Source organism: Lissotriton vulgaris, unplaced genomic scaffold (assembly GCF_964263255.1).
Source record: "Lissotriton vulgaris unplaced genomic scaffold, aLisVul1.2 SCAFFOLD_11594, whole genome shotgun sequence".
NCBI classification, from domain to species: Eukaryota; Metazoa; Chordata; class Amphibia; order Caudata; family Salamandridae; genus Lissotriton; species Lissotriton vulgaris.
Window position 1 is genome coordinate 1 of NW_028243423.1, and position 25,233 is coordinate 25,233.

At 60.1% G+C, this 25,233-nt stretch overlaps 29 non-coding genes across 29 annotated transcripts; all 29 read right to left on the bottom strand.

Annotated features, from left to right (window-relative positions):
- Nucleotides 1-931: 931 nt before the first annotated feature.
- LOC147668351 (U1 spliceosomal RNA) lies at nucleotides 932-1,094 on the bottom strand. The gene has a single exon (XR_015304074.1). It is a non-coding gene; the product is annotated as a U1 spliceosomal RNA (small nuclear RNA).
- Nucleotides 1,095-1,699: 605 nt separating this feature from the next.
- LOC147668352 (U1 spliceosomal RNA) lies at nucleotides 1,700-1,863 on the bottom strand. Its single transcript, XR_015304071.1, has one exon. It is a non-coding gene; the product is annotated as a U1 spliceosomal RNA (small nuclear RNA).
- Nucleotides 1,864-2,468: 605 nt separating this feature from the next.
- LOC147668353 (U1 spliceosomal RNA) lies at nucleotides 2,469-2,632 on the bottom strand. Its single transcript, XR_015304085.1, has one exon. It is a non-coding gene; the product is annotated as a U1 spliceosomal RNA (small nuclear RNA).
- Nucleotides 2,633-3,237: 605 nt separating this feature from the next.
- LOC147668354 (U1 spliceosomal RNA) lies at nucleotides 3,238-3,401 on the bottom strand. The gene has a single exon (XR_015304096.1). It is a non-coding gene; the product is annotated as a U1 spliceosomal RNA (small nuclear RNA).
- Nucleotides 3,402-4,303: 902 nt separating this feature from the next.
- On the bottom strand, nucleotides 4,304-4,467 carry LOC147668355 (U1 spliceosomal RNA). Its single transcript, XR_015304107.1, has one exon. It is a non-coding gene; the product is annotated as a U1 spliceosomal RNA (small nuclear RNA).
- Nucleotides 4,468-5,072: 605 nt separating this feature from the next.
- Nucleotides 5,073-5,236, bottom strand: LOC147668356 (U1 spliceosomal RNA). The gene has a single exon (XR_015304118.1). It is a non-coding gene; the product is annotated as a U1 spliceosomal RNA (small nuclear RNA).
- A 616-nt stretch (nucleotides 5,237-5,852) lies between these two features.
- LOC147668357 (U1 spliceosomal RNA) lies at nucleotides 5,853-6,016 on the bottom strand. Its single transcript, XR_015304075.1, has one exon. It is a non-coding gene; the product is annotated as a U1 spliceosomal RNA (small nuclear RNA).
- An 885-nt stretch (nucleotides 6,017-6,901) lies between these two features.
- LOC147668358 (U1 spliceosomal RNA) lies at nucleotides 6,902-7,065 on the bottom strand. Its single transcript, XR_015304076.1, has one exon. It is a non-coding gene; the product is annotated as a U1 spliceosomal RNA (small nuclear RNA).
- A 605-nt stretch (nucleotides 7,066-7,670) lies between these two features.
- Nucleotides 7,671-7,834, bottom strand: LOC147668359 (U1 spliceosomal RNA). Its single transcript, XR_015304077.1, has one exon. It is a non-coding gene; the product is annotated as a U1 spliceosomal RNA (small nuclear RNA).
- Nucleotides 7,835-8,439: 605 nt separating this feature from the next.
- On the bottom strand, nucleotides 8,440-8,603 carry LOC147668360 (U1 spliceosomal RNA). Its single transcript, XR_015304078.1, has one exon. It is a non-coding gene; the product is annotated as a U1 spliceosomal RNA (small nuclear RNA).
- Nucleotides 8,604-9,488: 885 nt separating this feature from the next.
- Nucleotides 9,489-9,652, bottom strand: LOC147668361 (U1 spliceosomal RNA). The gene has a single exon (XR_015304079.1). It is a non-coding gene; the product is annotated as a U1 spliceosomal RNA (small nuclear RNA).
- A 605-nt stretch (nucleotides 9,653-10,257) lies between these two features.
- On the bottom strand, nucleotides 10,258-10,421 carry LOC147668362 (U1 spliceosomal RNA). Its single transcript, XR_015304080.1, has one exon. It is a non-coding gene; the product is annotated as a U1 spliceosomal RNA (small nuclear RNA).
- Nucleotides 10,422-11,026: 605 nt separating this feature from the next.
- On the bottom strand, nucleotides 11,027-11,190 carry LOC147668363 (U1 spliceosomal RNA). The gene has a single exon (XR_015304081.1). It is a non-coding gene; the product is annotated as a U1 spliceosomal RNA (small nuclear RNA).
- Nucleotides 11,191-12,091: 901 nt separating this feature from the next.
- Nucleotides 12,092-12,255, bottom strand: LOC147668364 (U1 spliceosomal RNA). The gene has a single exon (XR_015304082.1). It is a non-coding gene; the product is annotated as a U1 spliceosomal RNA (small nuclear RNA).
- Nucleotides 12,256-12,860: 605 nt separating this feature from the next.
- On the bottom strand, nucleotides 12,861-13,024 carry LOC147668365 (U1 spliceosomal RNA). The gene has a single exon (XR_015304083.1). It is a non-coding gene; the product is annotated as a U1 spliceosomal RNA (small nuclear RNA).
- Nucleotides 13,025-13,909: 885 nt separating this feature from the next.
- On the bottom strand, nucleotides 13,910-14,073 carry LOC147668366 (U1 spliceosomal RNA). The gene has a single exon (XR_015304072.1). It is a non-coding gene; the product is annotated as a U1 spliceosomal RNA (small nuclear RNA).
- Nucleotides 14,074-14,678: 605 nt separating this feature from the next.
- Nucleotides 14,679-14,842, bottom strand: LOC147668367 (U1 spliceosomal RNA). Its single transcript, XR_015304084.1, has one exon. It is a non-coding gene; the product is annotated as a U1 spliceosomal RNA (small nuclear RNA).
- Nucleotides 14,843-15,436: 594 nt separating this feature from the next.
- Nucleotides 15,437-15,600, bottom strand: LOC147668368 (U1 spliceosomal RNA). The gene has a single exon (XR_015304086.1). It is a non-coding gene; the product is annotated as a U1 spliceosomal RNA (small nuclear RNA).
- A 605-nt stretch (nucleotides 15,601-16,205) lies between these two features.
- LOC147668369 (U1 spliceosomal RNA) lies at nucleotides 16,206-16,369 on the bottom strand. The gene has a single exon (XR_015304087.1). It is a non-coding gene; the product is annotated as a U1 spliceosomal RNA (small nuclear RNA).
- An 885-nt stretch (nucleotides 16,370-17,254) lies between these two features.
- Nucleotides 17,255-17,418, bottom strand: LOC147668370 (U1 spliceosomal RNA). The gene has a single exon (XR_015304088.1). It is a non-coding gene; the product is annotated as a U1 spliceosomal RNA (small nuclear RNA).
- A 605-nt stretch (nucleotides 17,419-18,023) lies between these two features.
- Nucleotides 18,024-18,187, bottom strand: LOC147668371 (U1 spliceosomal RNA). The gene has a single exon (XR_015304089.1). It is a non-coding gene; the product is annotated as a U1 spliceosomal RNA (small nuclear RNA).
- Nucleotides 18,188-18,803: 616 nt separating this feature from the next.
- Nucleotides 18,804-18,967, bottom strand: LOC147668372 (U1 spliceosomal RNA). The gene has a single exon (XR_015304090.1). It is a non-coding gene; the product is annotated as a U1 spliceosomal RNA (small nuclear RNA).
- An 885-nt stretch (nucleotides 18,968-19,852) lies between these two features.
- LOC147668373 (U1 spliceosomal RNA) lies at nucleotides 19,853-20,016 on the bottom strand. The gene has a single exon (XR_015304091.1). It is a non-coding gene; the product is annotated as a U1 spliceosomal RNA (small nuclear RNA).
- A 605-nt stretch (nucleotides 20,017-20,621) lies between these two features.
- LOC147668374 (U1 spliceosomal RNA) lies at nucleotides 20,622-20,785 on the bottom strand. The gene has a single exon (XR_015304092.1). It is a non-coding gene; the product is annotated as a U1 spliceosomal RNA (small nuclear RNA).
- A 605-nt stretch (nucleotides 20,786-21,390) lies between these two features.
- LOC147668375 (U1 spliceosomal RNA) lies at nucleotides 21,391-21,554 on the bottom strand. Its single transcript, XR_015304093.1, has one exon. It is a non-coding gene; the product is annotated as a U1 spliceosomal RNA (small nuclear RNA).
- A 605-nt stretch (nucleotides 21,555-22,159) lies between these two features.
- Nucleotides 22,160-22,323, bottom strand: LOC147668376 (U1 spliceosomal RNA). Its single transcript, XR_015304094.1, has one exon. It is a non-coding gene; the product is annotated as a U1 spliceosomal RNA (small nuclear RNA).
- Nucleotides 22,324-22,928: 605 nt separating this feature from the next.
- On the bottom strand, nucleotides 22,929-23,092 carry LOC147668377 (U1 spliceosomal RNA). Its single transcript, XR_015304095.1, has one exon. It is a non-coding gene; the product is annotated as a U1 spliceosomal RNA (small nuclear RNA).
- A 605-nt stretch (nucleotides 23,093-23,697) lies between these two features.
- On the bottom strand, nucleotides 23,698-23,861 carry LOC147668378 (U1 spliceosomal RNA). Its single transcript, XR_015304097.1, has one exon. It is a non-coding gene; the product is annotated as a U1 spliceosomal RNA (small nuclear RNA).
- Nucleotides 23,862-24,477: 616 nt separating this feature from the next.
- LOC147668379 (U1 spliceosomal RNA) lies at nucleotides 24,478-24,641 on the bottom strand. Its single transcript, XR_015304098.1, has one exon. It is a non-coding gene; the product is annotated as a U1 spliceosomal RNA (small nuclear RNA).
- Nucleotides 24,642-25,233: the final 592 nt, after the last annotated feature.

Consider the following 25,233-nt stretch of genomic DNA (forward strand, 5'->3'; position numbering starts at 1 on the left):
TCATGGTGTCTCCCCTGCCAGGTAAGTATGAGTTGGAAGGGGACAGGGCGAGGGCGGCCCGCTTGGCATCTCCCGGCAGAGCGAGGGTGGCATCCACACAGGGAAGGCCTGAGGCCGGGCCAGGCAGAGCACGGGCCTTGTGGGGCGCAAGGTTGCCCAGCCAAGGCCCCTGTGCCCACTTTGGAAAGCGCGCAGCTACCCACAGCGGCTTCCCACAGGCCTCGGCCGGCCAGCGAAATTTGCATGTCCACGCCCACCAGCAGCGCCAATCAGGGCCCTGCTTTCACAATGCTGCACGCAGCTCACACGTGGGGCAAAGCCAGGGCTACAGCACTCACAGAAGGGGGCTTGCCAGGTCGATTTTGGGCCCAGAAGCAGAGATTTGGGGCTTTTGATGCTCAAGAGCTGCCACTGAAGCCCACTCTAGGGGAGGCAGTGACCAGTTGCCTGGCTAGGCCCCAGTTGACTGCTTGTGGCTGAAAGCCAGGGACAAACCGTCCAGCAAGCGAGCAGGGGTTCCCGCCCTGAGCCCCTCACGCCTTCCCGAACGCTCCCAAACGCAGCAGAACCCTCGCCGGGCAGAGCCCTCGCCGGGCCACAGCCTGGGGGCCTCAGCCAGAGTCTGGGCCCAGGAAGGCTAGGGTGAGGCAAGTGGCTGGCAGCCAGGCCACTGCCCCAGGGTGGGAGATCGAAAGGAGCAGACAATGTCACCTGGCCAGGGCCTACTGCCCTGTCTCTGGATAGGGCCCCAGAGTGGGAGGCTTCAACTATCCCATCATTCCCCAGGCTCAGCACTTTGCATGCGATTCCCTCTTGCCCACGCCCCCTTCCAATCCAGCCGCAGCACCCTGGACAGACCACAGAAGACGACGAAAGGTGCTCCAGACTCCTTTTTATTTTTTCCCTTTTTGTCTTTCTTGAAACCAGAGATCAGGGGAAAGCGCGAACGCAGTCCCCACTACCAGAAATTATGCAGTCGAGTATCCCGCATTTGGGGACATCGCAGGGGTCAGCACATCCGAAGTGCAATGGATGAGCCTCACCCTGGGAGAACCACCTTCGTGATCATGGTGTCTCCCCTGCCAGGTAAGTATGAGTTGGAAGGGGACAGGGCGAGGGCGGCCCGCTTGGCATCTCCCGGCAGAGCGAGGGTGGCATCCACACAGGGAAGGCCTGAGGCCGGGCCAGGCAGAGCACGGGCCTTGTGGGGCGCAAGGTTGCCCAGCCAAGGCCCCTGTGCCCACTTTGGAAAGCGCGCAGCTACCCACAGCGGCTTCCCACAGGCCTCGGCCGGCCAGCGAAATTTGCATGTCCACGCCCACCAGCAGCGCCAATCAGGGCCCTGCTTTCACAATGCTGCACGCAGCTCACACGTGGGGCAAAGCCAGGGCTACAGCACTTACAGAAGGGGGCTTGCCAGGTCGAAATCGGGCCCAAAAGCAGACCTGTCAGGCCCTCCAAACTGTGCGCAAGCAAAGGCTACGGCAAGCAGACAAGAGGGCTTGCCAGGCCGAAATCGGGCCCAGAAGCACGTTTCTAAGCCCTAACCCAGCATGGCTCAGTCTTGTTAATTTGCATATGTAATTGGCCCTCGCCCACGCCCCCTTCCAGCACCCTGGACGGACGACAAGAAACGTCAAAGGGTGCTCCAGACTCCTTTTTATTTTTTTCCCTTTTTGTCTTTCTTGAAACCAGAGATCAGGGGAAAGCGCGAACGCAGTCCCCCACTACCAGAAATTATGCAGTCGAGTATCCCGCATTTGGGGACATCGCAGGGGTCAGCACATCCGAAGTGCAATGGATGAGCCTCACCCTGGGAGAACCACCTTCGTGATCATGGTGTCTCCCCTGCCAGGTAAGTATGAGTTGGAAGGGGACAGGGCGAGGGCGGCCCGCTTGGCATCTCCCGGCAGAGCGAGGGTGGCATCCACACAGGGAAGGCCTGAGGCCGGGCCAGGCAGAGCACGGGCCTTGTGGGGCGCAAGGTTGCCCAGCCAAGGCCCCTGTGCCCACTTTGGAAAGCGCGCAGCTACCCACAGCGGCTTCCCACAGGCCTCGGCCGGCCAGCGAAATTTGCATGTCCACGCCCACCAGCAGCGCCAATCAGGGCCCTGCTTTCACAATGCTGCACGCAGCTCACACGTGGGGCAAAGCCAGGGCTACAGCACTTACAGAAGGGGGCTTGCCAGGTCGAAATCGGGCCCAAAAGCAGACCTGTCAGGCCCTCCAAACTGTGCGCAAGCAAAGGCTACGGCAAGCAGACAAGAGGGCTTGCCAGGCCGAAATCGGGCCCAGAAGCACGTTTCTAAGCCCTAACCCAGCATGGCTCAGTCTTGTTAATTTGCATATGTAATTGGCCCTCGCCCACGCCCCCTTCCAGCACCCTGGACGGACGACAAGAAACGTCAAAGGGTGCTCCAGACTCCTTTTTATTTTTTTCCCTTTTTGTCTTTCTTGAAACCAGAGATCAGGGGAAAGCGCGAACGCAGTCCCCCACTACCAGAAATTATGCAGTCGAGTATCCCGCATTTGGGGACATCGCAGGGGTCAGCACATCCGAAGTGCAATGGATGAGCCTCACCCTGGGAGAACCACCTTCGTGATCATGGTGTCTCCCCTGCCAGGTAAGTATGAGTTGGAAGGGGACAGGGCGAGGGCGGCCCGCTTGGCATCTCCCGGCAGAGCGAGGGTGGCATCCACACAGGGAAGGCCTGAGGCCGGGCCAGGCAGAGCACGGGCCTTGTGGGGCGCAAGGTTGCCCAGCCAAGGCCCCTGTGCCCACTTTGGAAAGCGCGCAGCTACCCACAGCGGCTTCCCACAGGCCTCGGCCGGCCAGCGAAATTTGCATGTCCACGCCCACCAGCAGCGCCAATCAGGGCCCTGCTTTCACAATGCTGCACGCAGCTCACACGTGGGGCAAAGCCAGGGCTACAGCACTTACAGAAGGGGGCTTGCCAGGTCGAAATCGGGCCCAAAAGCAGACCTGTCAGGCCCTCCAAACTGTGCGCAAGCAAAGGCTACGGCAAGCAGACAAGAGGGCTTGCCAGGCCGAAATCGGGCCCAGAAGCACGTTTCTAAGCCCTAACCCAGCATGGCTCAGTCTTGTTAATTTGCATATGTAATTGGCCCTCGCCCACGCCCCCTTCCAGCACCCTGGACGGACGACAAGAAACGTCAAAGGGTGCTCCAGACTCCTTTTTATTTTTTTCCCTTTTTGTCTTTCTTGAAACCAGAGATCAGGGGAAAGCGCGAACGCAGTCCCCCACTACCAGAAATTATGCAGTCGAGTATCCCGCATTTGGGGACATCGCAGGGGTCAGCACATCCGAAGTGCAATGGATGAGCCTCACCCTGGGAGAACCACCTTCGTGATCATGGTGTCTCCCCTGCCAGGTAAGTATGAGTTGGAAGGGGACAGGGCGAGGGCGGCCCGCTTGGCATCTCCCGGCAGAGCGAGGGTGGCATCCACACAGGGAAGGCCTGAGGCCGGGCCAGGCAGAGCACGGGCCTTGTGGGGCGCAAGGTTGCCCAGCCAAGGCCCCTGTGCCCACTTTGGAAAGCGCGCAGCTACCCACAGCGGCTTCCCACAGGCCTCGGCCGGCCAGCGAAATTTGCATGTCCACGCCCACCAGCAGCGCCAATCAGGGCCCTGCTTTCACAATGCTGCACGCAGCTCACACGTGGGGCAAAGCCAGGGCTACAGCACTCACAGAAGGGGGCTTGCCAGGTCGATTTTGGGCCCAGAAGCAGAGATTTGGGGCTTTTGATGCTCAAGAGCTGCCACTGAAGCCCACTCTAGGGGAGGCAGTGACCAGTTGCCTGGCTAGGCCCCAGTTGACTGCTTGTGGCTGAAAGCCAGGGACAAACCGTCCAGCAAGCGAGCAGGGGTTCCCGCCCTGAGCCCCTCACGCCTTCCCGAACGCTCCCAAACGCAGCAGAACCCTCGCCGGGCAGAGCCCTCGCCGGGCCACAGCCTGGGGGCCTCAGCCAGAGTCTGGGCCCAGGAAGGCTAGGGTGAGGCAAGTGGCTGGCAGCCAGGCCACTGCCCCAGGGTGGGAGATCGAAAGGAGCAGACATGTCACCTGGCCAGGGCCTACTGCCCTGTCTCTGGATAGGGCCCCAGAGTGGGAGGCTTCAACTATCCCATCATTCCCCAGGCTCAGCACTTTGCATGCGATTCCCTCTTGCCCACGCCCCCTTCCAATCCAGCCGCAGCACCCTGGACAGACCACAGAAGACGACGAAAGGTGCTCCAGACTCCTTTTTATTTTTTTCCCTTTTTGTCTTTCTTGAAACCAGAGATCAGGGGAAAGCGCGAACGCAGTCCCCCACTACCAGAAATTATGCAGTCGAGTATCCCGCATTTGGGGACATCGCAGGGGTCAGCACATCCGAAGTGCAATGGATGAGCCTCACCCTGGGAGAACCACCTTCGTGATCATGGTGTCTCCCCTGCCAGGTAAGTATGAGTTGGAAGGGGACAGGGCGAGGGCGGCCCGCTTGGCATCTCCCGGCAGAGCGAGGGTGGCATCCACACAGGGAAGGCCTGAGGCCGGGCCAGGCAGAGCACGGGCCTTGTGGGGCGCAAGGTTGCCCAGCCAAGGCCCCTGTGCCCACTTTGGAAAGCGCGCAGCTACCCACAGCGGCTTCCCACAGGCCTCGGCCGGCCAGCGAAATTTGCATGTCCACGCCCACCAGCAGCGCCAATCAGGGCCCTGCTTTCACAATGCTGCACGCAGCTCACACGTGGGGCAAAGCCAGGGCTACAGCACTTACAGAAGGGGGCTTGCCAGGTCGAAATCGGGCCCAAAAGCAGACCTGTCAGGCCCTCCAAACTGTGCGCAAGCAAAGGCTACGGCAAGCAGACAAGAGGGCTTGCCAGGCCGAAATCGGGCCCAGAAGCACGTTTCTAAGCCCTAACCCAGCATGGCTCAGTCTTGTTAATTTGCATATGTAATTGGCCCTCGCCCACGCCCCCTTCCAGCACCCTGGACGGACGACAAGAAACGTCAAAGGGTGCTCCAGACTCCTTTTTATTTTTTTCCCTTTTTGTCTTTCTTGAAACCAGAGATCAGGGGAAAGCGCGAACGCAGTCCCCCACTACCAGAAATTATGCAGTCGAGTATCCCGCATTTGGGGACATCGCAGGGGTCAGCACATCCGAAGTGCAATGGATGAGCCTCACCCTGGGAGAACCACCTTCGTGATCATGGTGTCTCCCCTGCCAGGTAAGTATGAGTTGGAAGGGGACAGGGCGAGGGCGGCCCGCTTGGCATCTCCCGGCAGAGCGAGGGTGGCATCCACACAGGGAAGGCCTGAGGCCGGGCCAGGCAGAGCACGGGCCTTGTGGGGCGCAAGGTTGCCCAGCCAAGGCCCCTGTGCCCACTTTGGAAAGCGCGCAGCTACCCACAGCGGCTTCCCACAGGCCTCGGCCGGCCAGCGAAATTTGCATGTCCACGCCCACCAGCAGCGCCAATCAGGGCCCTGCTTTCACAATGCTGCACGCAGCTCACACGTGGGGCAAAGCCAGGGCTACAGCACTTACAGAAGGGGGCTTGCCAGGTCGAAATCGGGCCCAAAAGCAGACCTGTCAGGCCCTCCAAACTGTGCGCAAGCAAAGGCTACGGCAAGCAGACAAGAGGGCTTGCCAGGCCGAAATCGGGCCCAGAAGCACGTTTCTAAGCCCTAACCCAGCATGGCTCAGTCTTGTTAATTTGCATATGTAATTGGCCCTCGCCCACGCCCCCTTCCAGCCAGCTTCCAGCACCCTGGACGGACGACAAGAAACGTCAAAGGGTGCTCCAGACTCCTTTTTATTTTTTTCCCTTTTTGTCTTTCTTGAAACCAGAGATCAGGGGAAAGCGCGAACGCAGTCCCCCACTACCAGAAATTATGCAGTCGAGTATCCCGCATTTGGGGACATCGCAGGGGTCAGCACATCCGAAGTGCAATGGATGAGCCTCACCCTGGGAGAACCACCTTCGTGATCATGGTGTCTCCCCTGCCAGGTAAGTATGAGTTGGAAGGGGACAGGGCGAGGGCGGCCCGCTTGGCATCTCCCGGCAGAGCGAGGGTGGCATCCACACAGGGAAGGCCTGAGGCCGGGCCAGGCAGAGCACGGGCCTTGTGGGGCGCAAGGTTGCCCAGCCAAGGCCCCTGTGCCCACTTTGGAAAGCGCGCAGCTACCCACAGCGGCTTCCCACAGGCCTCGGCCGGCCAGCGAAATTTGCATGTCCACGCCCACCAGCAGCGCCAATCAGGGCCCTGCTTTCACAATGCTGCACGCAGCTCACACGTGGGGCAAAGCCAGGGCTACAGCACTCACAGAAGGGGGCTTGCCAGGTCGATTTTGGGCCCAGAAGCAGAGATTTGGGGCTTTTGATGCTCAAGAGCTGCCACTGAAGCCCACTCTAGGGGAGGCAGTGACCAGTTGCCTGGCTAGGCCCCAGTTGACTGCTTGTGGCTGAAAGCCAGGGACAAACCGTCCAGCAAGCGAGCAGGGGTTCCCGCCCTGAGCCCCTCACGCCTTCCCGAACGCTCCCAAACGCAGCAGAACCCTCGCCGGGCCACAGCCTGGGGGCCTCAGCCAGAGTCTGGGCCCAGGAAGGCTAGGGTGAGGCAAGTGGCTGGCAGCCAGGCCACTGCCCCAGGGTGGGAGATCGAAAGGAGCAGACATGTCACCTGGCCAGGGCCTACTGCCCTGTCTCTGGATAGGGCCCCAGAGTGGGAGGCTTCAACTATCCCATCATTCCCCAGGCTCAGCACTTTGCATGCGATTCCCTCTTGCCCACGCCCCCTTCCAATCCAGCCGCAGCACCCTGGACAGACCACAGAAGACGACGAAAGGTGCTCCAGACTCCTTTTTATTTTTTCCCTTTTTGTCTTTCTTGAAACCAGAGATCAGGGGAAAGCGCGAACGCAGTCCCCCACTACCAGAAATTATGCAGTCGAGTATCCCGCATTTGGGGACATCGCAGGGGTCAGCACATCCGAAGTGCAATGGATGAGCCTCACCCTGGGAGAACCACCTTCGTGATCATGGTGTCTCCCCTGCCAGGTAAGTATGAGTTGGAAGGGGACAGGGCGAGGGCGGCCCGCTTGGCATCTCCCGGCAGAGCGAGGGTGGCATCCACACAGGGAAGGCCTGAGGCCGGGCCAGGCAGAGCACGGGCCTTGTGGGGCGCAAGGTTGCCCAGCCAAGGCCCCTGTGCCCACTTTGGAAAGCGCGCAGCTACCCACAGCGGCTTCCCACAGGCCTCGGCCGGCCAGCGAAATTTGCATGTCCACGCCCACCAGCAGCGCCAATCAGGGCCCTGCTTTCACAATGCTGCACGCAGCTCACACGTGGGGCAAAGCCAGGGCTACAGCACTTACAGAAGGGGGCTTGCCAGGTCGAAATCGGGCCCAAAAGCAGACCTGTCAGGCCCTCCAAACTGTGCGCAAGCAAAGGCTACGGCAAGCAGACAAGAGGGCTTGCCAGGCCGAAATCGGGCCCAGAAGCACGTTTCTAAGCCCTAACCCAGCATGGCTCAGTCTTGTTAATTTGCATATGTAATTGGCCCTCGCCCACGCCCCCTTCCAGCACCCTGGACGGACGACAAGAAACGTCAAAGGGTGCTCCAGACTCCTTTTTATTTTTTTCCCTTTTTGTCTTTCTTGAAACCAGAGATCAGGGGAAAGCGCGAACGCAGTCCCCCACTACCAGAAATTATGCAGTCGAGTATCCCGCATTTGGGGACATCGCAGGGGTCAGCACATCCGAAGTGCAATGGATGAGCCTCACCCTGGGAGAACCACCTTCGTGATCATGGTGTCTCCCCTGCCAGGTAAGTATGAGTTGGAAGGGGACAGGGCGAGGGCGGCCCGCTTGGCATCTCCCGGCAGAGCGAGGGTGGCATCCACACAGGGAAGGCCTGAGGCCGGGCCAGGCAGAGCACGGGCCTTGTGGGGCGCAAGGTTGCCCAGCCAAGGCCCCTGTGCCCACTTTGGAAAGCGCGCAGCTACCCACAGCGGCTTCCCACAGGCCTCGGCCGGCCAGCGAAATTTGCATGTCCACGCCCACCAGCAGCGCCAATCAGGGCCCTGCTTTCACAATGCTGCACGCAGCTCACACGTGGGGCAAAGCCAGGGCTACAGCACTTACAGAAGGGGGCTTGCCAGGTCGAAATCGGGCCCAAAAGCAGACCTGTCAGGCCCTCCAAACTGTGCGCAAGCAAAGGCTACGGCAAGCAGACAAGAGGGCTTGCCAGGCCGAAATCGGGCCCAGAAGCACGTTTCTAAGCCCTAACCCAGCATGGCTCAGTCTTGTTAATTTGCATATGTAATTGGCCCTCGCCCACGCCCCCTTCCAGCACCCTGGACGGACGACAAGAAACGTCAAAGGGTGCTCCAGACTCCTTTTTATTTTTTTCCCTTTTTGTCTTTCTTGAAACCAGAGATCAGGGGAAAGCGCGAACGCAGTCCCCCACTACCAGAAATTATGCAGTCGAGTATCCCGCATTTGGGGACATCGCAGGGGTCAGCACATCCGAAGTGCAATGGATGAGCCTCACCCTGGGAGAACCACCTTCGTGATCATGGTGTCTCCCCTGCCAGGTAAGTATGAGTTGGAAGGGGACAGGGCGAGGGCGGCCCGCTTGGCATCTCCCGGCAGAGCGAGGGTGGCATCCACACAGGGAAGGCCTGAGGCCGGGCCAGGCAGAGCACGGGCCTTGTGGGGCGCAAGGTTGCCCAGCCAAGGCCCCTGTGCCCACTTTGGAAAGCGCGCAGCTACCCACAGCGGCTTCCCACAGGCCTCGGCCGGCCAGCGAAATTTGCATGTCCACGCCCACCAGCAGCGCCAATCAGGGCCCTGCTTTCACAATGCTGCACGCAGCTCACACGTGGGGCAAAGCCAGGGCTACAGCACTCACAGAAGGGGGCTTGCCAGGTCGATTTTGGGCCCAGAAGCAGAGATTTGGGGCTTTTGATGCTCAAGAGCTGCCACTGAAGCCCACTCTAGGGGAGGCAGTGACCAGTTGCCTGGCTAGGCCCCAGTTGACTGCTTGTGGCTGAAAGCCAGGGACAAACCGTCCAGCAAGCGAGCAGGGGTTCCCGCCCTGAGCCCCTCACGCCTTCCCGAACGCTCCCAAACGCAGCAGAACCCTCGCCGGGCCACAGCCTGGGGGCCTCAGCCAGAGTCTGGGCCCAGGAAGGCTAGGGTGAGGCAAGTGGCTGGCAGCCAGGCCACTGCCCCAGGGTGGGAGATCGAAAGGAGCAGACATGTCACCTGGCCAGGGCCTACTGCCCTGTCTCTGGATAGGGCCCCAGAGTGGGAGGCTTCAACTATCCCATCATTCCCCAGGCTCAGCACTTTGCATGCGATTCCCTCTTGCCCACGCCCCCTTCCAATCCAGCCGCAGCACCCTGGACAGACCACAGAAGACGACGAAAGGTGCTCCAGACTCCTTTTTATTTTTTCCCTTTTTGTCTTTCTTGAAACCAGAGATCAGGGGAAAGCGCGAACGCAGTCCCCCACTACCAGAAATTATGCAGTCGAGTATCCCGCATTTGGGGACATCGCAGGGGTCAGCACATCCGAAGTGCAATGGATGAGCCTCACCCTGGGAGAACCACCTTCGTGATCATGGTGTCTCCCCTGCCAGGTAAGTATGAGTTGGAAGGGGACAGGGCGAGGGCGGCCCGCTTGGCATCTCCCGGCAGAGCGAGGGTGGCATCCACACAGGGAAGGCCTGAGGCCGGGCCAGGCAGAGCACGGGCCTTGTGGGGCGCAAGGTTGCCCAGCCAAGGCCCCTGTGCCCACTTTGGAAAGCGCGCAGCTACCCACAGCGGCTTCCCACAGGCCTCGGCCGGCCAGCGAAATTTGCATGTCCACGCCCACCAGCAGCGCCAATCAGGGCCCTGCTTTCACAATGCTGCACGCAGCTCACACGTGGGGCAAAGCCAGGGCTACAGCACTTACAGAAGGGGGCTTGCCAGGTCGAAATCGGGCCCAAAAGCAGACCTGTCAGGCCCTCCAAACTGTGCGCAAGCAAAGGCTACGGCAAGCAGACAAGAGGGCTTGCCAGGCCGAAATCGGGCCCAGAAGCACGTTTCTAAGCCCTAACCCAGCATGGCTCAGTCTTGTTAATTTGCATATGTAATTGGCCCTCGCCCACGCCCCCTTCCAGCACCCTGGACGGACGACAAGAAACGTCAAAGGGTGCTCCAGACTCCTTTTTATTTTTTTCCCTTTTTGTCTTTCTTGAAACCAGAGATCAGGGGAAAGCGCGAACGCAGTCCCCCACTACCAGAAATTATGCAGTCGAGTATCCCGCATTTGGGGACATCGCAGGGGTCAGCACATCCGAAGTGCAATGGATGAGCCTCACCCTGGGAGAACCACCTTCGTGATCATGGTGTCTCCCCTGCCAGGTAAGTATGAGTTGGAAGGGGACAGGGCGAGGGCGGCCCGCTTGGCATCTCCCGGCAGAGCGAGGGTGGCATCCACACAGGGAAGGCCTGAGGCCGGGCCAGGCAGAGCACGGGCCTTGTGGGGCGCAAGGTTGCCCAGCCAAGGCCCCTGTGCCCACTTTGGAAAGCGCGCAGCTACCCACAGCGGCTTCCCACAGGCCTCGGCCGGCCAGCGAAATTTGCATGTCCACGCCCACCAGCAGCGCCAATCAGGGCCCTGCTTTCACAATGCTGCACGCAGCTCACACGTGGGGCAAAGCCAGGGCTACAGCACTTACAGAAGGGGGCTTGCCAGGTCGAAATCGGGCCCAAAAGCAGACCTGTCAGGCCCTCCAAACTGTGCGCAAGCAAAGGCTACGGCAAGCAGACAAGAGGGCTTGCCAGGCCGAAATCGGGCCCAGAAGCACGTTTCTAAGCCCTAACCCAGCATGGCTCAGTCTTGTTAATTTGCATATGTAATTGGCCCTCGCCCACGCCCCCTTCCAGCACCCTGGACGGACGACAAGAAACGTCAAAGGGTGCTCCAGACTCCTTTTTATTTTTTTCCCTTTTTGTCTTTCTTGAAACCAGAGATCAGGGGAAAGCGCGAACGCAGTCCCCCACTACCAGAAATTATGCAGTCGAGTATCCCGCATTTGGGGACATCGCAGGGGTCAGCACATCCGAAGTGCAATGGATGAGCCTCACCCTGGGAGAACCACCTTCGTGATCATGGTGTCTCCCCTGCCAGGTAAGTATGAGTTGGAAGGGGACAGGGCGAGGGCGGCCCGCTTGGCATCTCCCGGCAGAGCGAGGGTGGCATCCACACAGGGAAGGCCTGAGGCCGGGCCAGGCAGAGCACGGGCCTTGTGGGGCGCAAGGTTGCCCAGCCAAGGCCCCTGTGCCCACTTTGGAAAGCGCGCAGCTACCCACAGCGGCTTCCCACAGGCCTCGGCCGGCCAGCGAAATTTGCATGTCCACGCCCACCAGCAGCGCCAATCAGGGCCCTGCTTTCACAATGCTGCACGCAGCTCACACGTGGGGCAAAGCCAGGGCTACAGCACTCACAGAAGGGGGCTTGCCAGGTCGATTTTGGGCCCAGAAGCAGAGATTTGGGGCTTTTGATGCTCAAGAGCTGCCACTGAAGCCCACTCTAGGGGAGGCAGTGACCAGTTGCCTGGCTAGGCCCCAGTTGACTGCTTGTGGCTGAAAGCCAGGGACAAACCGTCCAGCAAGCGAGCAGGGGTTCCCGCCCTGAGCCCCTCACGCCTTCCCGAACGCTCCCAAACGCAGCAGAACCCTCGCCGGGCAGAGCCCTCGCCGGGCCACAGCCTGGGGGCCTCAGCCAGAGTCTGGGCCCAGGAAGGCTAGGGTGAGGCAAGTGGCTGGCAGCCAGGCCACTGCCCCAGGGTGGGAGATCGAAAGGAGCAGACATGTCACCTGGCCAGGGCCTACTGCCCTGTCTCTGGATAGGGCCCCAGAGTGGGAGGCTTCAACTATCCCATCATTCCCCAGGCTCAGCACTTTGCATGCGATTCCCTCTTGCCCACGCCCCCTTCCAATCCAGCCGCAGCACCCTGGACAGACCACAGAAGACGACGAAAGGTGCTCCAGACTCCTTTTTATTTTTTCCCTTTTTGTCTTTCTTGAAACCAGAGATCAGGGGAAAGCGCGAACGCAGTCCCCCACTACCAGAAATTATGCAGTCGAGTATCCCGCATTTGGGGACATCGCAGGGGTCAGCACATCCGAAGTGCAATGGATGAGCCTCACCCTGGGAGAACCACCTTCGTGATCATGGTGTCTCCCCTGCCAGGTAAGTATGAGTTGGAAGGGGACAGGGCGAGGGCGGCCCGCTTGGCATCTCCCGGCAGAGCGAGGGTGGCATCCACACAGGGAAGGCCTGAGGCCGGGCCAGGCAGAGCACGGGCCTTGTGGGGCGCAAGGTTGCCCAGCCAAGGCCCCTGTGCCCACTTTGGAAAGCGCGCAGCTACCCACAGCGGCTTCCCACAGGCCTCGGCCGGCCAGCGAAATTTGCATGTCCACGCCCACCAGCAGCGCCAATCAGGGCCCTGCTTTCACAATGCTGCACGCAGCTCACACGTGGGGCAAAGCCAGGGCTACAGCACTTACAGAAGGGGGCTTGCCAGGTCGAAATCGGGCCCAAAAGCAGACCTGTCAGGCCCTCCAAACTGTGCGCAAGCAAAGGCTACGGCAAGCAGACAAGAGGGCTTGCCAGGCCGAAATCGGGCCCAGAAGCACGTTTCTAAGCCCTAACCCAGCATGGCTCAGTCTTGTTAATTTGCATATGTAATTGGCCCTCGCCCACGCCCCCTTCCAGCACCCTGGACGGACGACAAGAAACGTCAAAGGGTGCTCCAGACTCCTTTTTATTTTTTTCCCTTTTTGTCTTTCTTGAAACCAGAGATCAGGGGAAAGCGCGAACGCAGTCCCCCACTACCAGAAATTATGCAGTCGAGTATCCCGCATTTGGGGACATCGCAGGGGTCAGCACATCCGAAGTGCAATGGATGAGCCTCACCCTGGGAGAACCACCTTCGTGATCATGGTGTCTCCCCTGCCAGGTAAGTATGAGTTGGAAGGGGACAGGGCGAGGGCGGCCCGCTTGGCATCTCCCGGCAGAGCGAGGGTGGCATCCACACAGGGAAGGCCTGAGGCCGGGCCAGGCAGAGCACGGGCCTTGTGGGGCGCAAGGTTGCCCAGCCAAGGCCCCTGTGCCCACTTTGGAAAGCGCGCAGCTACCCACAGCGGCTTCCCACAGGCCTCGGCCGGCCAGCGAAATTTGCATGTCCACGCCCACCAGCAGCGCCAATCAGGGCCCTGCTTTCACAATGCTGCACGCAGCTCACACGTGGGGCAAAGCCAGGGCTACAGCACTCACAGAAGGGGGCTTGCCAGGTCGATTTTGGGCCCAGAAGCAGAGATTTGGGGCTTTTGATGCTCAAGAGCTGCCACTGAAGCCCACTCTAGGGGAGGCAGTGACCAGTTGCCTGGCTAGGCCCCAGTTGACTGCTTGTGGCTGAAAGCCAGGGACAAACCGTCCAGCAAGCGAGCAGGGGTTCCCGCCCTGAGCCCCTCACGCCTTCCCGAACGCTCCCAAACGCAGCAGAACCCTCGCCGGGCCACAGCCTGGGGGCCTCAGCCAGAGTCTGGGCCCAGGAAGGCTAGGGTGAGGCAAGTGGCTGGCAGCCAGGCCACTGCCCCAGGGTGGGAGATCGAAAGGAGCAGACATGTCACCTGGCCAGGGCCTACTGCCCTGTCTCTGGATAGGGCCCCAGAGTGGGAGGCTTCAACTATCCCATCATTCCCCAGGCTCAGCACTTTGCATGCGATTCCCTCTTGCCCACGCCCCCTTCCAATCCAGCCGCAGCACCCTGGACAGACCACAGAAGACGACGAAAGGTGCTCCAGACTCCTTTTTATTTTTTCCCTTTTTGTCTTTCTTGAAACCAGAGATCAGGGGAAAGCGCGAACGCAGTCCCCCACTACCAGAAATTATGCAGTCAAGTATCCCGCATTTGGGGACATCGCAGGGGTCAGCACATCCGAAGTGCAATGGATGAGCCTCACCCTGGGAGAACCACCTTCGTGATCATGGTGTCTCCCCTGCCAGGTAAGTATGAGTTGGAAGGGGACAGGGCGAGGGCGGCCCGCTTGGCATCTCCCGGCAGAGCGAGGGTGGCATCCACACAGGGAAGGCCTGAGGCCGGGCCAGGCAGAGCACGGGCCTTGTGGGGCGCAAGGTTGCCCAGCCAAGGCCCCTGTGCCCACTTTGGAAAGCGCGCAGCTACCCACAGCGGCTTCCCACAGGCCTCGGCCGGCCAGCGAAATTTGCATGTCCACGCCCACCAGCAGCGCCAATCAGGGCCCTGCTTTCACAATGCTGCACGCAGCTCACACGTGGGGCAAAGCCAGGGCTACAGCACTTACAGAAGGGGGCTTGCCAGGTCGAAATCGGGCCCAAAAGCAGACCTGTCAGGCCCTCCAAACTGTGCGCAAGCAAAGGCTACGGCAAGCAGACAAGAGGGCTTGCCAGGCCGAAATCGGGCCCAGAAGCACGTTTCTAAGCCCTAACCCAGCATGGCTCAGTCTTGTTAATTTGCATATGTAATTGGCCCTCGCCCACGCCCCCTTCCAGCACCCTGGACGGACGACAAGAAACGTCAAAGGGTGCTCCAGACTCCTTTTTATTTTTTTCCCTTTTTGTCTTTCTTGAAACCAGAGATCAGGGGAAAGCGCGAACGCAGTCCCCCACTACCAGAAATTATGCAGTCGAGTATCCCGCATTTGGGGACATCGCAGGGGTCAGCACATCCGAAGTGCAATGGATGAGCCTCACCCTGGGAGAACCACCTTCGTGATCATGGTGTCTCCCCTGCCAGGTAAGTATGAGTTGGAAGGGGACAGGGCGAGGGCGGCCCGCTTGGCATCTCCCGGCAGAGCGAGGGTGGCATCCACACAGGGAAGGCCTGAGGCCGGGCCAGGCAGAGCACGGGCCTTGTGGGGCGCAAGGTTGCCCAGCCAAGGCCCCTGTGCCCACTTTGGAAAGCGCGCAGCTACCCACAGCGGCTTCCCACAGGCCTCGGCCGGCCAGCGAAATTTGCATGTCCACGCCCACCAGCAGCGCCAATCAGGGCCCTGCTTTCACAATGCTGCACGCAGCTCACACGTGGGGCAAAGCCAGGGCTACAGCACTTACAGAAGGGGGCTTGCCAGGTCGAAATCGGGCCCAAAAGCAGACCTGTCAGGCCCTCCAAACTGTGCGCAAGCAAAGGCTACGGCAAGCAGACAAGAGGGCTTGCCAGGCCGAAATCGGGCCCAGAAGCACGTTTCTAAGCCCTAACCCAGCATGGCTCAGTCTTGTTAATTTGCATATGTAATTGGCCCTCGCCCACGCCCCCTTCACGGACGACAAGAAACGTCAAAGGGTGCTCCAGACTCCTTTTTATTTTTTTCCCTTTTTGTCTTTCTTGAAACCAGAGATCAGGGGAAAGCGCGAACGCAGTCCCCCACTACCAGAAATTATGCAGTCGAGTATCCCGCATTTGGGGACATCGCAGGGGTCAGCACATCCGAAGTGCAATGGATGAGCCTCACCCTGGGAGAACCACCTTCGTGATCATGGTGTCTCCCCTGCCAGGTAAGTATGAGTTGGAAGGGGACAGGGCGAGGGCGGCCCGCTTGGCATCTCCCGGCAGAGCGAGGGTGGCATCCACACAGGGAAGGCCTGAGGCCGGGCCAGGCAGAGCACGGGCCTTGTGGGGCGCAAGGTTGCCCAGCCAAGGCCCCTGTGCCCACTTTGGAAAGCGCGCAGCTACCCACAGCGGCTTCCCACAGGCCTCGGCCGGCCAGCGAAATTTGCATGTCCACGCCCACCAGCAGCGCCAATCAGGGCCCTGCTTTCACAATGCTGCACGCAGCTCACACGTGGGGCAAAGCCAGGGCTACAGCACTTACAGAAGGGGGCTTGCCAGGTCGAAATCGGGCCCAAAAGCAGACCTGTCAGGCCCTCCAAACTGTGCGCAAGCAAAGGCTACGGCAAGCAGACAAGAGGGCTTGCCAGGCCGAAATCGGGCCCAGAAGCACGTTTCTAAGCCCTAACCCAGCATGGCTCAGTCTTGTTAATTTGCATATGTAATTGGCCCTCGCCCACGCCCCCTTCCAGCACCCTGGACGGACGACAAGAAACGTCAAAGGGTGCTCCAGACTCCTTTTTATTTTTTTCCCTTTTTGTCTTTCTTGAAACCAGAGATCAGGGGAAAGCGCGAACGCAGTCCCCCACTACCAGAAATTATGCAGTCGAGTATCCCGCATTTGGGGACATCGCAGGGGTCAGCACATCCGAAGTGCAATGGATGAGCCTCACCCTGGGAGAACCACCTTCGTGATCATGGTGTCTCCCCTGCCAGGTAAGTATGAGTTGGAAGGGGACAGGGCGAGGGCGGCCCGCTTGGCATCTCCCGGCAGAGCGAGGGTGGCATCCACACAGGGAAGGCCTGAGGCCGGGCCAGGCAGAGCACGGGCCTTGTGGGGCGCAAGGTTGCCCAGCCAAGGCCCCTGTGCCCACTTTGGAAAGCGCGCAGCTACCCACAGCGGCTTCCCACAGGCCTCGGCCGGCCAGCGAAATTTGCATGTCCACGCCCACCAGCAGCGCCAATCAGGGCCCTGCTTTCACAATGCTGCACGCAGCTCACACGTGGGGCAAAGCCAGGGCTACAGCACTCACAGAAGGGGGCTTGCCAGGTCGATTTTGGGCCCAGAAGCAGAGATTTGGGGCTTTTGATGCTCAAGAGCTGCCACTGAAGCCCACTCTAGGGGAGGCAGTGACCAGTTGCCTGGCTAGGCCCCAGTTGACTGCTTGTGGCTGAAAGCCAGGGACAAACCGTCCAGCAAGCGAGCAGGGGTTCCCGCCCTGAGCCCCTCACGCCTTCCCGAACGCTCCCAAACGCAGCAGAACCCTCGCCGGGCCACAGCCTGGGGGCCTCAGCCAGAGTCTGGGCCCAGGAAGGCTAGGGTGAGGCAAGTGGCTGGCAGCCAGGCCACTGCCCCAGGGTGGGAGATCGAAAGGAGCAGACATGTCACCTGGCCAGGGCCTACTGCCCTGTCTCTGGATAGGGCCCCAGAGTGGGAGGCTTCAACTATCCCATCATTCCCCAGGCTCAGCACTTTGCATGCGATTCCCTCTTGCCCACGCCCCCTTCCAATCCAGCCGCAGCACCCTGGACAGACCACAGAAGACGACGAAAGGTGCTCCAGACTCCTTTTTATTTTTTCCCTTTTTGTCTTTCTTGAAACCAGAGATCAGGGGAAAGCGCGAACGCAGTCCCCCACTACCAGAAATTATGCAGTCGAGTATCCCGCATTTGGGGACATCGCAGGGGTCAGCACATCCGAAGTGCAATGGATGAGCCTCACCCTGGGAGAACCACCTTCGTGATCATGGTGTCTCCCCTGCCAGGTAAGTATGAGTTGGAAGGGGACAGGGCGAGGGCGGCCCGCTTGGCATCTCCCGGCAGAGCGAGGGTGGCATCCACACAGGGAAGGCCTGAGGCCGGGCCAGGCAGAGCACGGGCCTTGTGGGGCGCAAGGTTGCCCAGCCAAGGCCCCTGTGCCCACTTTGGAAAGCGCGCAGCTACCCACAGCGGCTTCCCACAGGCCTCGGCCGGCCAGCGAAATTTGCATGTCCACGCCCACCAGCAGCGCCAATCAGGGCCCTGCTTTCACAATGCTGCACGCAGCTCACACGTGGGGCAAAGCCAGGGCTACAGCACTTACAGAAGGGGGCTTGCCAGGTCGAAATCGGGCCCAAAAGCAGACCTGTCAGGCCCTCCAAACTGTGCGCAAGCAAAGGCTACGGCAAGCAGACAAGAGGGCTTGCCAGGCCGAAATCGGGCCCAGAAGCACGTTTCTAAGCCCTAACCCAGCATGGCTCAGTCTTGTTAATTTGCATATGTAATTGGCCCTCGCCCACGCCCCCTTCCAGCACCCTGGACGGACGACAAGAAACGTCAAAGGGTGCTCCAGACTCCTTTTTATTTTTTTCCCTTTTTGTCTTTCTTGAAACCAGAGATCAGGGGAAAGCGCGAACGCAGTCCCCCACTACCAGAAATTATGCAGTCGAGTATCCCGCATTTGGGGACATCGCAGGGGTCAGCACATCCGAAGTGCAATGGATGAGCCTCACCCTGGGAGAACCACCTTCGTGATCATGGTGTCTCCCCTGCCAGGTAAGTATGAGTTGGAAGGGGACAGGGCGAGGGCGGCCCGCTTGGCATCTCCCGGCAGAGCGAGGGTGGCATCCACACAGGGAAGGCCTGAGGCCGGGCCAGGCAGAGCACGGGCCTTGTGGGGCGCAAGGTTGCCCAGCCAAGGCCCCTGTGCCCACTTTGGAAAGCGCGCAGCTACCCACAGCGGCTTCCCACAGGCCTCGGCCGGCCAGCGAAATTTGCATGTCCACGCCCACCAGCAGCGCCAATCAGGGCCCTGCTTTCACAATGCTGCACGCAGCTCACACGTGGGGCAAAGCCAGGGCTACAGCACTTACAGAAGGGGGCTTGCCAGGTCGAAATCGGGCCCAAAAGCAGACCTGTCAGGCCCTCCAAACTGTGCGCAAGCAAAGGCTACGGCAAGCAGACAAGAGGGCTTGCCAGGCCGAAATCGGGCCCAGAAGCACGTTTCTAAGCCCTAACCCAGCATGGCTCAGTCTTGTTAATTTGCATATGTAATTGGCCCTCGCCCACGCCCCCTTCCAGCCAGCTTCCAGCACCCTGGACGGACGACAAGAAACGTCAAAGGGTGCTCCAGACTCCTTTTTATTTTTTTCCCTTTTTGTCTTTCTTGAAACCAGAGATCAGGGGAAAGCGCGAACGCAGTCCCCCACTACCAGAAATTATGCAGTCGAGTATCCCGCATTTGGGGACATCGCAGGGGTCAGCACATCCGAAGTGCAATGGATGAGCCTCACCCTGGGAGAACCACCTTCGTGATCATGGTGTCTCCCCTGCCAGGTAAGTATGAGTTGGAAGGGGACAGGGCGAGGGCGGCCCGCTTGGCATCTCCCGGCAGAGCGAGGGTGGCATCCACACAGGGAAGGCCTGAGGCCGGGCCAGGCAGAGCACGGGCCTTGTGGGGCGCAAGGTTGCCCAGCCAAGGCCCCTGTGCCCACTTTGGAAAGCGCGCAGCTACCCACAGCGGCTTCCCACAGGCCTCGGCCGGCCAGCGAAATTTGCATGTCCACGCCCACCAGCAGCGCCAATCAGGGCCCTGCTTTCACAATGCTGCACGCAGCTCACACGTGGGGCAAAGCCAGGGCTACAGCACTCACAGAAGGGGGCTTGCCAGGTCGATTTTGGGCCCAGAAGCAGAGATTTGGGGCTTTTGATGCTCAAGAGCTGCCACTGAAGCCCACTCTAGGGGAGGCAGTGACCAGTTGCCTGGCTAGGCCCCAGTTGACTGCTTGTGGCTGAAAGCCAGGGACAAACCGTCCAGCAAGCGAGCAGGGGTTCCCGCCCTGAGCCCCTCACGCCTTCCCGAACGCTCCCAAACGCAGCAGAACCCTCGCCGGGCCACAGCCTGGGGGCCTCAGCCAGAGTCTGGGCCCAGGAAGGCTAGGGTGAGGCAAGTGGCTGGCAGCCAGGCCACTGCCCCAGGGTGGGAGATCGAAAGGAGCAGACATGTCACCTGGCCAGGGCCTACTGCCCTGTCTCTGGATAGGGCCCCAGAGTGGGAGGCTTCAACTATCCCATCATTCCCCAGGCTCAGCACTTTGCATGCGATTCCCTCTTGCCCACGCCCCCTTCCAATCCAGCCGCAGCACCCTGGACAGACCACAGAAGACGACGAAAGGTGCTCCAGACTCCTTTTTATTTTTTCCCTTTTTGTCTTTCTTGAAACCAGAGATCAGGGGAAAGCGCGAACGCAGTCCCCCACTACCAGAAATTATGCAGTCGAGTATCCCGCATTTGGGGACATCGCAGGGGTCAGCACATCCGAAGTGCAATGGATGAGCCTCACCCTGGGAGAACCACCTTCGTGATCATGGTGTCTCCCCTGCCAGGTAAGTATGAGTTGGAAGGGGACAGGGCGAGGGCGGCCCGCTTGGCATCTCCCGGCAGAGCGAGGGTGGCATCCACACAGGGAAGGCCTGAGGCCGGGCCAGGCAGAGCACGGGCCTTGTGGGGCGCAAGGTTGCCCAGCCAAGGCCCCTGTGCCCACTTTGGAAAGCGCGCAGCTACCCACAGCGGCTTCCCACAGGCCTCGGCCGGCCAGCGAAATTTGCATGTCCACGCCCACCAGCAGCGCCAATCAGGGCCCTGCTTTCACAATGCTGCACGCAGCTCACACGTGGGGCAAAGCCAGGGCTACAGCACTTACAGAAGGGGGCTTGCCAGGTCGAAATCGGGCCCAAAAGCAGACCTGTCAGGCCCTCCAAACTGTGCGCAAGCAAAGGCTACGGCAAGCAGACAAGAGGGCTTGCCAGGCCGAAATCGGGCCCAGAAGCACGTTTCTAAGCCCTAACCCAGCATGGCTCAGTCTTGTTAATTTGCATATGTAATTGGCCCTCGCCCACGCCCCCTTCCAGCACCCTGGACGGACGACAAGAAACGTCAAAGGGTGCTCCAGACTCCTTTTTATTTTTTTCCCTTTTTGTCTTTCTTGAAACCAGAGATCAGGGGAAAGCGCGAACGCAGTCCCCCACTACCAGAAATTATGCAGTCGAGTATCCCGCATTTGGGGACATCGCAGGGGTCAGCACATCCGAAGTGCAATGGATGAGCCTCACCCTGGGAGAACCACCTTCGTGATCATGGTGTCTCCCCTGCCAGGTAAGTATGAGTTGGAAGGGGACAGGGCGAGGGCGGCCCGCTTGGCATCTCCCGGCAGAGCGAGGGTGGCATCCACACAGGGAAGGCCTGAGGCCGGGCCAGGCAGAGCACGGGCCTTGTGGGGCGCAAGGTTGCCCAGCCAAGGCCCCTGTGCCCACTTTGGAAAGCGCGCAGCTACCCACAGCGGCTTCCCACAGGCCTCGGCCGGCCAGCGAAATTTGCATGTCCACGCCCACCAGCAGCGCCAATCAGGGCCCTGCTTTCACAATGCTGCACGCAGCTCACACGTGGGGCAAAGCCAGGGCTACAGCACTTACAGAAGGGGGCTTGCCAGGTCGAAATCGGGCCCAAAAGCAGACCTGTCAGGCCCTCCAAACTGTGCGCAAGCAAAGGCTACGGCAAGCAGACAAGAGGGCTTGCCAGGCCGAAATCGGGCCCAGAAGCACGTTTCTAAGCCCTAACCCAGCATGGCTCAGTCTTGTTAATTTGCATATGTAATTGGCCCTCGCCCACGCCCCCTTCCAGCACCCTGGACGGACGACAAGAAACGTCAAAGGGTGCTCCAGACTCCTTTTTATTTTTTTCCCTTTTTGTCTTTCTTGAAACCAGAGATCAGGGGAAAGCGCGAACGCAGTCCCCCACTACCAGAAATTATGCAGTCGAGTATCCCGCATTTGGGGACATCGCAGGGGTCAGCACATCCGAAGTGCAATGGATGAGCCTCACCCTGGGAGAACCACCTTCGTGATCATGGTGTCTCCCCTGCCAGGTAAGTATGAGTTGGAAGGGGACAGGGCGAGGGCGGCCCGCTTGGCATCTCCCGGCAGAGCGAGGGTGGCATCCACACAGGGAAGGCCTGAGGCCGGGCCAGGCAGAGCACGGGCCTTGTGGGGCGCAAGGTTGCCCAGCCAAGGCCCCTGTGCCCACTTTGGAAAGCGCGCAGCTACCCACAGCGGCTTCCCACAGGCCTCGGCCGGCCAGCGAAATTTGCATGTCCACGCCCACCAGCAGCGCCAATCAGGGCCCTGCTTTCACAATGCTGCACGCAGCTCACACGTGGGGCAAAGCCAGGGCTACAGCACTTACAGAAGGGGGCTTGCCAGGTCGAAATCGGGCCCAAAAGCAGACCTGTCAGGCCCTCCAAACTGTGCGCAAGCAAAGGCTACGGCAAGCAGACAAGAGGGCTTGCCAGGCCGAAATCGGGCCCAGAAGCACGTTTCTAAGCCCTAACCCAGCATGGCTCAGTCTTGTTAATTTGCATATGTAATTGGCCCTCGCCCACGCCCCCTTCCAGCACCCTGGACGGACGACAAGAAACGTCAAAGGGTGCTCCAGACTCCTTTTTATTTTTTTCCCTTTTTGTCTTTCTTGAAACCAGAGATCAGGGGAAAGCGCGAACGCAGTCCCCCACTACCAGAAATTATGCAGTCGAGTATCCCGCATTTGGGGACATCGCAGGGGTCAGCACATCCGAAGTGCAATGGATGAGCCTCACCCTGGGAGAACCACCTTCGTGATCATGGTGTCTCCCCTGCCAGGTAAGTATGAGTTGGAAGGGGACAGGGCGAGGGCGGCCCGCTTGGCATCTCCCGGCAGAGCGAGGGTGGCATCCACACAGGGAAGGCCTGAGGCCGGGCCAGGCAGAGCACGGGCCTTGTGGGGCGCAAGGTTGCCCAGCCAAGGCCCCTGTGCCCACTTTGGAAAGCGCGCAGCTACCCACAGCGGCTTCCCACAGGCCTCGGCCGGCCAGCGAAATTTGCATGTCCACGCCCACCAGCAGCGCCAATCAGGGCCCTGCTTTCACAATGCTGCACGCAGCTCACACGTGGGGCAAAGCCAGGGCTACAGCACTTACAGAAGGGGGCTTGCCAGGTCGAAATCGGGCCCAAAAGCAGACCTGTCAGGCCCTCCAAACTGTGCGCAAGCAAAGGCTACGGCAAGCAGACAAGAGGGCTTGCCAGGCCGAAATCGGGCCCAGAAGCACGTTTCTAAGCCCTAACCCAGCATGGCTCAGTCTTGTTAATTTGCATATGTAATTGGCCCTCGCCCACGCCCCCTTCCAGCACCCTGGACGGACGACAAGAAACGTCAAAGGGTGCTCCAGACTCCTTTTTATTTTTTTCCCTTTTTGTCTTTCTTGAAACCAGAGATCAGGGGAAAGCGCGAACGCAGTCCCCCACTACCAGAAATTATGCAGTCGAGTATCCCGCATTTGGGGACATCGCAGGGGTCAGCACATCCGAAGTGCAATGGATGAGCCTCACCCTGGGAGAACCACCTTCGTGATCATGGTGTCTCCCCTGCCAGGTAAGTATGAGTTGGAAGGGGACAGGGCGAGGGCGGCCCGCTTGGCATCTCCCGGCAGAGCGAGGGTGGCATCCACACAGGGAAGGCCTGAGGCCGGGCCAGGCAGAGCACGGGCCTTGCGGGGCGCAAGGTTGCCCAGCCAAGGCCCCTGTGCCCACTTTGGAAAGCGCGCAGCTACCCACAGCGGCTTCCCACAGGCCTCGGCCGGCCAGCGAAATTTGCATGTCCACGCCCACCAGCAGCGCCAATCAGGGCCCTGCTTTCACAATGCTGCACGCAGCTCACACGTGGGGCAAAGCCAGGGCTACAGCACTTACAGAAGGGGGCTTGCCAGGTCGAAATCGGGCCCAAAAGCAGACCTGTCAGGCCCTCCAAACTGTGCGCAAGCAAAGGCTACGGCAAGCAGACAAGAGGGCTTGCCAGGCCGAAATCGGGCCCAGAAGCACGTTTCTAAGCCCTAACCCAGCATGGCTCAGTCTTGTTAATTTGCATATGTAATTGGCCCTCGCCCACGCCCCCTTCCAGCACCCTGGACGGACGACAAGAAACGTCAAAGGGTGCTCCAGACTCCTTTTTATTTTTTTCCCTTTTTGTCTTTCTTGAAACCAGAGATCAGGGGAAAGCGCGAACGCAGTCCCCCACTACCAGAAATTATGCAGTCGAGTATCCCGCATTTGGGGACATCGCAGGGGTCAGCACATCCGAAGTGCAATGGATGAGCCTCACCCTGGGAGAACCACCTTCGTGATCATGGTGTCTCCCCTGCCAGGTAAGTATGAGTTGGAAGGGGACAGGGCGAGGGCGGCCCGCTTGGCATCTCCCGGCAGAGCGAGGGTGGCATCCACACAGGGAAGGCCTGAGGCCGGGCCAGGCAGAGCACGGGCCTTGTGGGGCGCAAGGTTGCCCAGCCAAGGCCCCTGTGCCCACTTTGGAAAGCGCGCAGCTACCCACAGCGGCTTCCCACAGGCCTCGGCCGGCCAGCGAAATTTGCATGTCCACGCCCACCAGCAGCGCCAATCAGGGCCCTGCTTTCACAATGCTGCACGCAGCTCACACGTGGGGCAAAGCCAGGGCTACAGCACTTACAGAAGGGGGCTTGCCAGGTCGAAATCGGGCCCAAAAGCAGACCTGTCAGGCCCTCCAAACTGTGCGCAAGCAAAGGCTACGGCAAGCAGACAAGAGGGCTTGCCAGGCCGAAATCGGGCCCAGAAGCACGTTTCTAAGCCCTAACCCAGCATGGCTCAGTCTTGTTAATTTGCATATGTAATTGGCCCTCGCCCACGCCCCCTTCCAGCCAGCTTCCAGCACCCTGGACGGACGACAAGAAACGTCAAAGGGTGCTCCAGACTCCTTTTTATTTTTTTCCCTTTTTGTCTTTCTTGAAACCAGAGATCAGGGGAAAGCGCGAACGCAGTCCCCCACTACCAGAAATTATGCAGTCGAGTATCCCGCATTTGGGGACATCGCAGGGGTCAGCACATCCGAAGTGCAATGGATGAGCCTCACCCTGGGAGAACCACCTTCGTGATCATGGTGTCTCCCCTGCCAGGTAAGTATGAGTTGGAAGGGGACAGGGCGAGGGCGGCCCGCTTGGCATCTCCCGGCAGAGCGAGGGTGGCATCCACACAGGGAAGGCCTGAGGCCGGGCCAGGCAGAGCACGGGCCTTGTGGGGCGCAAGGTTGCCCAGCCAAGGCCCCTGTGCCCACTTTGGAAAGCGCGCAGCTACCCACAGCGGCTTCCCACAGGCCTCGGCCGGCCAGCGAAATTTGCATGTCCACGCCCACCAGCAGCGCCAATCAGGGCCCTGCTTTCACAATGCTGCACGCAGCTCACACGTGGGGCAAAGCCAGGGCTACAGCACTCACAGAAGGGGGCTTGCCAGGTCGATTTTGGGCCCAGAAGCAGAGATTTGGGGCTTTTGATGCTCAAGAGCTGCCACTGAAGCCCACTCTAGGGGAGGCAGTGACCAGTTGCCTGGCTAGGCCCCAGTTGACTGCTTGTGGCTGAAAGCCAGGGACAAACCGTCCAGCAAGCGAGCAGGGGTTCCCGCCCTGAGCCCCTCACGCCTTCCCGAACGCTCCCAAACGCAGCAGAACCCTCGCCGGGCCACAGCCTGGGGGCCTCAGCCAGAGTCTGGGCCCAGGAAGG